We start from the raw sequence: 9137 nt of genomic DNA on the forward strand, positions 1-9137 counted from the left end.
AAAAAACAGCCCCTGAAATGCTGACGCGTTGAAGCCTTTTGGTCCCGGTTAGTGGCACCAACCAGGATAAAAGGCCCCCCTGCCTGGGTAAGCGGCAGCGTCCACGTGGGGCCCCCATCTGTCCCGGTTCATGGGCAAACCGGGACTAAAGGGACAGGGCTTTAGTAATGACCCTTTAGTCCCGGTTCGTGAACCGGGACAAATGGCCCTCACGAACCGGGACGAATGGGGGTTTTTCTACTAGTGTGATCACCGGTACGCATGGCGGGCTTCTTCCGGTGATCTGCCTCGCCTTTGAAATGCTTGTCTTTCTTTCTACATTGATGATTGGTCGGAAGGAATCGACAATGCCCCAGGTACACATTCTTCCTGCATTTGTCCAGGTATATACTTTCGGTGTCATCTAAATAGTGCGTGCCTGTGTGATATCCCTTGTTTGTCTGTCCTGAAAGGTTACTGAGAGCAGGCCAATCATTGATGGTGACAAACAAAAACACATGCAGGTCAAATTCTCCTGTTTGTGCTCATCACACACACGTACACCGTTTCCAATGCACATCTATAAAAGTTCTTCAAATAATGGCCTTAGGTATACATCAATGTCGTTACCGGGTTGCTTAGGATCTTGGATGAGAACTGGCATCATAATCAACTTCCGCTTCATGTACAACCAAGGAGGAAGGTTATAGATACATAGAGTCACGGGCCAGGTGTTGTGATTGCTGCTCAGCTCCCAAAAAGGATTAATGCCATCCGCGCTCAAAACAAACCATACATTCCTTGCGTCACCTGCAAACTCCTCCCAGTACTTTCTCTCGATTTTTCTCCACTGCGACCCATCAGCGGGTGCTCTCAACTTCCCGTCTTTCTTATGGTCCTCTCTGTGCCATCGCATCAACTTGGCATGTTCTTTGTTTCTAAACAGGCATTTCAACCGTGGTATTATAGGAGCATACCACATCACCTTGGCAGGAACCCTCTTCCTGGGGCGCTCGCCGTCGACATCACCTGCATCATCTCATCTGATCTTATATCGCAATGCACCACATAACGGGCATGCGTTCAAATCCTCGTACACACCGCGGTAGAGGATGCAGTAATTAGGGCATGCATGTATCTTCTGCACCTCCAATCCTAGAGGGCATACAACCTTCTTTGCTGCATACGTACTGTCGGGCAATTCGTTATCCTTTGGAAGCTTCTTCTTTAATATTTCCAATAGCTTCTCAAATCCTTTGTCAGGCACACCATTATCTGCCTTCCACTGCAGCAATTCCAGTACGGTCCCGAGCTTTGTGTTGCCATCTTCGCAATTGGGGTAAAAACCTTTTTTGTGATCCTCTAGCATGTGATCGAACTTCAGCATCTCCTTTTCACTTTTGCACTGTCTCCTTGCATCAACAATGACCCGGCGGAGATCATCATCGGGCACATCCTCTGGTTCCTCTTGATCTTCAACAGCTTCCCCCGTTGCAGCATCACCGTATTCAGGGGGCACATAGTTGTCATCGTCCTCTTCTTCTTTGTTGTCTTCCATCACAACACCTATTTCTCCGTGCTTGGTCCAAACATTATAGTGTGGCATGAAACCCTTACAGAGTAGGTGGGTGTGAATGATTTTCGAGTCAGAGAAAGACTTCGTATTCCCACATACAGGGCATGGACAACACATAAAACCATTCTGCTTGTTTGCCTCAGCCACTTCGAGAAAATCATGCACGCCCTTATTGTACTCTGAGGCGTGTCTGTCACCGTACATCCATTGTCGGTTCATCTGCATGCATTATATATAATTAAGTGTGTCAAAAACCATTACAGAACATCATGAATAGATGATTAAGTGACCAACTTAATAGAACATCGTCATCACATTAAAACCAAAGTGCATACATAGTTCTCCTTGAACAACATATAGCTCTCGAGAACATCTAATTAATTAAACCATACATGAAAACTATGTAAAATATTTCAATGCAAAAACAAATGCAATCATAATCGCAACCAAGGTAACAATTGATCCAATGGCATAATGATACCAAGCCTCGGTACGAATGGCATATTTTCAAATCTTTCTAATCTTCAAGCGCATTGATACATCTTGATCTTGTGATCATCGACAACATCCACAACATGCAACTCCAATATCATCTTCTCCTCCTCAATTTTTTTATTTTTTCCTTCATGAAATTGTTTTCTTCTTCAACTAAATTTAACCTCTGGACAATAGGTTCGGTTGGAATTTCTGGTTCACATACCTCCTAGATAAATAAAATCTATGTCAAGTTGGTCGGCATAATTGTCATAAATAATAAATGAACCAAATAGTTATAAAAGATAATGTATACCACATCCGAATCATAGACAAGACGAGGGCCGATGGGGTCGGATACCAAAACCATCGCACTATATAATAAGAAGCAATAATAAAAGAAAGAAAATTATACAAGTATCTATCTAAATATACAAGTAAGATTTTTTTTCCTTTCTGAAAGAAGATAAGAACAAGAGGCTCACCATGGTGGTGCCGGCGACGAAATCGGCGCGAGCGATCAACGACGGTGTAGACGGGGACAAGACGTGACAGACCGCTAAACCTAGACAAATATTGAGGAAAATGGAGTTTGAAGGTCGATCTTGAAGAGGAGAAAGCTTAAGTAGTGTGGCTCGGGCATTCCATCGAACACCTCATGTCCATAGGAGGTGAGCTAGAGCCCCATAAAACCCTCCCCTCGCCAGCCAGAAAAAACAGAGCAGTGTGGAGTGCTCTGCTCGCCGGCGAGGGGGTATATATAGGCACATTATTGGTCCCGGTTCGTGGCTTGAACCGAGACTAAAGGACACCCTTTGATACCGGTTCAAGCCACCAACCCGGGACCAATGGCGGTGGGCCAGGAGCGAGGACCATTGGTCCAGGTTTGTCCCACCAACTGGGACCAAAGGGGCCAGACGAACCGGGACCAATGCCCCCATGAGGCCCGACAGGCCCCCTGGCCACATGAACCGGGACCAATGCCCCCATGGGTCCCGGTTCATAACTGAACCGGGACTAATGGGCTTATCTAGCCTGAACGAAAGCCCAGTTTTTCTACTAGTGTTTCACTGCCAGTTGACGTCTTATCCCATGTTCGGTTGAAGCATCGACACTCATTCGCCCGCCGGTTTGCAGCATCATCGTGCACCGGATGTAGCATCACCACACGTCGCTTCCAGCATTGCAGGGCGTCGGTTATAGCATTCCAGAATCACCGCTTACGGTGCTTGAGACTGCAGCTCATCGGCGTGAGGGTTACAACATCGATGCACGACGACGCTCGTTAGCAGGGTGTGTTGAGGGATCACAGCGGGGAATAGCGGAAGCTACGGGGTGGTTACTGCATAAGGAAGGGAGGTGGCGCAGCAGGGAGGGGCGGGGTGCATGCGGCATGGGGGTGGAAGGGAAGGTGGGAGATGGGCACGAGTAGGTGGATGGTCAGGAGATGGTAAGGGGTGGATAAGGTTGGGCCGGCCGTTTCTAATCATTTACCTAGCTGTAAGGAGAGGAGCAGTTTTCTATCAGACTAGCCAAAGTGGAGAGTAACATACACATATCCCTAGACTATGTTACTACATTCATAGTGGATAGTAACATAAGTGTGGTGTCATGCAGAGCTTCATTTATTAGGTTATAGGCTCATACTGCATTGGGACATATGATGTTACGGTAACTATTTAAGTTACTGAAACTACATCTCTCCTCATTAACTCATTGCCACATAAGCAAATTTGCTGACTTGGACTCAATTTTACTGCTGAAGTTACTGCCATGCACAATAACAACAAAAATAGATGGTGCTACTTGTAACTTTCCGTAACATGTCCAGCTTTACATATAGCCTCATTTGGTACATCGTGTTAACATAAAGCCTCGTTTCGACCATCACTCAAACACTCGGTAGAAGATTCGTGTCAGGCAATTCACATCTTATATATACATGAAGACTACCTCTTATTCATTAATTCGTGTTAGGTACGCGTTGCCTAATCCATTCTAGGAGTGAAAATTCGCTCTGGTAATTCGGCTGGAACAGACAAAAATGAAAAGTACACAAAAGGTGAGATCAGTTTCTTGCTCCGAGAAAATATGCATGACATGCCCAACGCAGTCACCAGTGATGATGCTTGTTTGGCTGCCAGGGGCAAGGATGCAACCGTTTTGCACATCGCATCCAATGTATTCAAAGTTTCAGACCCATCTCACACTGTGGCTATTATCTTCTCGGAACTGAGAGTCGTGATGGAGGAGTGAATTCCAGATATATTTCCCCATTGCAAGAAAAATACTGTATTAATACCAAATCTGAATCTGAGTTTGTAAAGCGACCCAACCTCTTCTGCGCTGCACTGCGATTCTCTCTGCAGAACCTATCACAACACAGCACATGGAAATAAGTTTAGATGGTACTAGCCTTAAATATTTGGAATTATGGTTTGTGCTCTTTGAACAATTAAGTACAACGTTAAGAGGAACCTGCAACAACGAATGCACATAGGCAGGAAATACCAAGAGAAGAGCACCGCGTGAATCACTATCTCTCAGCATTGCATCCAACGAAATATGAGATTCAATTGTAGTTTCACAGAGAACTTTGGAAATATCGCTGCCGGCATCCAGCCACACGCGCGTTAACGACAGCGCAGCAGCGTTAAATTTTTTTTTTAGAAACACGCAGCAGCATTAGTAGGCCGATTTCTGATTCATCCTCTGTTAGTGGGCTTCCTTGCCCATTTGCTCTTCCTCAATCTGTTGCTCCCCTGCAGCATGTCCCTTCTCAGATGTTAGATGACCACCATAAAAAAGATGTGAGATGAACAAACTTATGCATATAGAGAAAATGCTTTGGGATCAATTCTCTAATATAAGGTGGCTCAAGCAAGGTGAGTACAACACAGAATTCCCTTCGAAAGGAAAAGCAGGGCAGTAAGGCGTGCTCGAATTATCTGATAGCCCTACATGACATGGCGACATCTTATGTTCATACACCCTTAACTCGTGACTTACATAGCGAGCCTTCGTGTTGGACCAAGTTACGCTTTGTTTGGATGTCCGTATGGAGAGCTCCTTATTGAATTGGACTGGATTCCAATTCAGTGAGGAAACTGAAATGCCATGAATACTCATTCGCCTCTTTGGTTGTTCAATGAATTGGCCCTTGAAATGGCTCTGAAGTTTCAATACCAAATCCTGTTTTGGATGACAAACTTTGGAATTGCATAGCTACATTACCAAGAAGATAATACCTTGTTCTACATGACTCAAATGAAATTTGCTAACATGTGACTATAATGGTTAAAAATAATTATATTCTAGAAATAAATTACAACAACACAAATGGTCACACAAAAAGAAGAGCATTCTCTTACTATAACATAGCACAAATTTCCAAACAATAACAAACAGTACATACTTGTGCTTTGGGTGTTGGAAGCTTCCGGGGAATGATAGAACACCAATTAAAATATTTATTATGCATTCCAGGATGGCACTGTTCTCCAGTGTGAAACGCTGCTAGCCAGCATGTTGAACTCTAGGTATAAATAAGATCACATCTCATCAAGGGCATAGAAGCCCCAGTCATATCAACAGGTGCTGTGTTTTTTCCTTGGAATTAAGGTGCTCCTGCCCCAAATTTCATTTTCATAGGATAAGTAGAATATCACAGTCTTTGTAGTCCCTCAGCCGCAGAGAGAGAGAGAGAGAGAGAGAGAGAGAGAGAGAGAGAGAGAGAGAAGAAAATAGCAAGCAGCCCACACGGCACTGAAAACCACAACAAGTACCATCATCGTTCAACCAAACAAACAGTCTTTTACCAAGCAACATACCTGAAACAGATAGAGCTTCTGGTGAGAACTGGGCTTCATGTAATTCCACTTCTCTAACCATTTGCCAGTCTCATCAGCATCTGGACACAACCTTACGAGGCAAAGAGAACGTATATTAGATGTTCTTTATATTTGTGTTGTGTGTGAAATGGAGTCAAGTACTCCTTCTGTGAAGAAATATAAGATCGTATCTAAACGATCTTATATTTCTTTCCAGAGGGAGTAAATAACATTGTTCCGTACTGCAAAAGTACATATTAGACATACTCCTTTGAGTTCAGAGCAACATGTATTTGGTGAGAAATCAAGTCAAGAACTGCATGGTGGTAATACTAGCATTAGGCCCATGGAAGTGGATCCCTTTCATGAGGAACTGACTTTGCAAACGGACGGTGAGTTTCCTTCTGTAAGTTGTAATGCAGCCGCCGGACATCGGGATGGGGACGAGATAAGATGGTATAAAACAGAAGGAGGAGGGATGCAGCACATGCGGATGGGGAAGGGATGGGATGGTGGTCGCCGCTACGGAAGGGATGGTGGTCGCCGCAGGAGATGGAGACCGGGAGCGTAGGGATGCAGGTGGTGTGGAGCAATTCTGAATGGGCATGGGGAAGAGCGTGAGAGATCGAAGAGGAACAGACATGCGTCCCCGCCAACCACCGTATTTGGTCACCGTCATCCTAGTAGCTAGCTAGGTCGCCCCGAGATCTCCTCTTGTCTCTCTTGTTTCGTTCTTTTATTTTCCTGGTTGCTGGGGGTGGAAGGGGCAAGTTCGGCAGGAGATGGGTAATTCGGGGGGAAAACGGAGCAGTAGCCCTTCGAATATCGTGGGAGGGAACTTTACATTTAATAAAAAAACTTCCGATATTACTAAGACAGCAGAAATAAAAATTACATTCTGGTCTATAGGCTTTACATGGGAGGGAAAACGGCTTGGGATTGTCCTACTGTTTCCAATATGATTTCGGTTGACAGCCAAAGCCAAACATCCATATTGAGGGCAGATGATTATTATTTCGATTTCCCAGACTTCAATGGAGACATCGAAATGCAGTGTTAATGAATTGCTTGTCCGTTATGGTAAAAGAAACTGAAAAGCTATCTGGCAAATGTCAGATTTTTGGCTCCTCCTAGCGAATGCATTGTCTGCCATTGGATGTGTTGCACAGATCTTGATGTGTTTTTCTTGCCCCATTAGCTCTTCAAACTCATTCGCCACATAAGATAAATTGTGAGATGCATCCTATTCAAACACAACGACCCACCACATTGTGTCGCGCTCTCAGCCTCTGCCACGTGTTACATATTGGGCGCTCCCTCAGGGTTAATTTTTTATTTTTTTCGTATGTGTTTAGGTTTTATATGATTTTTTTTGGGTTTTTTGGCTTCTTGCATTTGCCTGGTCATCCCTAGATTTTTGTTAAAATCAAATTTTGAAAAAAAATGCATGAAAAGACACTTTTTTTTCTTCCGCAAAAGGTACAGTTTTGCTTCTCGTGGAGGCATAGATTTGCTTCCGCGGGAGGCACTACCATGCCTCTTGAAAAGATAAAAAAAGACTTTCTTTCTACTGCGAGAGGCACATATTTGTTTCTTGTGGACGCACACGTTTGCTTCCGCAAGAGGCATAGACTAGAACAGGGAATAAAGCGTGTTTTTTTTCTTCGGCGAGAGGCACGGTTGTGCCTCCCTTGGAGGCACAGGTTTGCTTTCGCGAGAGACACAACTGTGCCTCTTGAAAAGGGAGAAAAACACTTGTTTTTTTTGCTTTGGCGAGAGGCACAAATTTGCTTCTCGTGGAGGCATATATTTACTACCACGGGAGACACACTCGGAAAAGTGGAAAATGTGCTTCCAGCTCGGGGTTTTGACACACGGTTTAAGAGATAAGAATGTTTTGAATAAAACAATCTACGAATAAGAGAAAACTCATGAATTGCAAGAAGTAGCTTCATTCAATGCACCACTTATTGCAACATGGGAAGTTGTGAGTCACTTTTGTAAGGAGAGAAATGAAGACCGGATTCGAGCAGATGCACTAAAGAAAACCACCTACCGAAGCCCACGAGATCCACCGAAAGCATTTATTTTAACCAACACCTTGAAAAATGTAATCTCACATTAAAAAATGTAATCACCATTTCAAACTAACAAAAAATGGTTTTTGCTACTTCTAACAAAACAATAGTTGAACCAAACCCTTCAAATATAATGACTGTTTTAAAAAATGTTTGTGAATTTAAAAAATGTTTGAGGGATTTTTAAAATAATATTGAAATATTAAAATATTCATGAACTTAAATAATATTTTGGAGATCTAAATAATGTTGTTGATTTTTTTAAATGTTAATAAAAGTAGAAGAAGATATTGGAAATTATAAATGGTAACAAATTTTAAGACTCACAGATTTGAAAACATGATCATAATTTTTAAAAAAATTCAAGAATTATCTTCAGATTTCTCCTAGATTTTTCAGGAAATGTTCATGAATTTTTCATATTTATTGAAAATCATAAATTTCCATAAAAATAGAAAAAAATCGCAATATATTCATGATTTCAAAAAGAAAAAGAAAATTAATAAAATAAAAAGAAAGAAAAAGTAGAAATTTCAAATAATAAAAAAACATAAAAGATGGAAGGAGTAGCAAAACTCCAGCGCCTCACCCCTCATTGGGTAAACCAAAAACATGTAAGGAAAAAACCACCAGCAAACTGGAGAAGGAACTGAGAAACTATTATATTTTACTGAGAGAAATATAAACAATTGCTAAACTATAGTTTGTCTATCGTCAATTGGTCCAGCCCAAAGGAGTACCACGGGAGAACATCGATGGGGCAGCCTTATATCTCGCTTATAGCCAGACCTAGCGTGCTCTCGCGTCTCGCGTGTACTTAAATAGGCCCGCCCTGGAGCGCGGGAGACCAAACCTTCTTTTTTTTCTTTTTTCACTTTTTTTTGTTTTCAATTATTTTACTGTTGTTTATACTTCAAAATATTATAAATAAATACATTACAAAAAACACTTTACATAAAACATTCGAAAAAAAATGTTAACCTAGCATTTGAAAAATGTTAAATGTGTATAAAGAAAGTGTTTCTTATTACACGAAAAATATATAATGTTTTGTAAATCAATTGATCATGTATTTCAAAAAGTTAATCAAGCATTTGAAAAACATGTTAACCAAGTATTTGAAAATGTTAATCAAGCATTTGAAAAAGGGGAAAAAATTGCCACTCTTGGTTTTGCCAATTTTCCATATGCCACTATTAC

Source organism: Triticum aestivum, chromosome 4A (genome assembly GCF_018294505.1).
Source record: "Triticum aestivum cultivar Chinese Spring chromosome 4A, IWGSC CS RefSeq v2.1, whole genome shotgun sequence".
NCBI classification, from domain to species: domain Eukaryota; kingdom Viridiplantae; phylum Streptophyta; class Magnoliopsida; order Poales; family Poaceae; genus Triticum; species Triticum aestivum.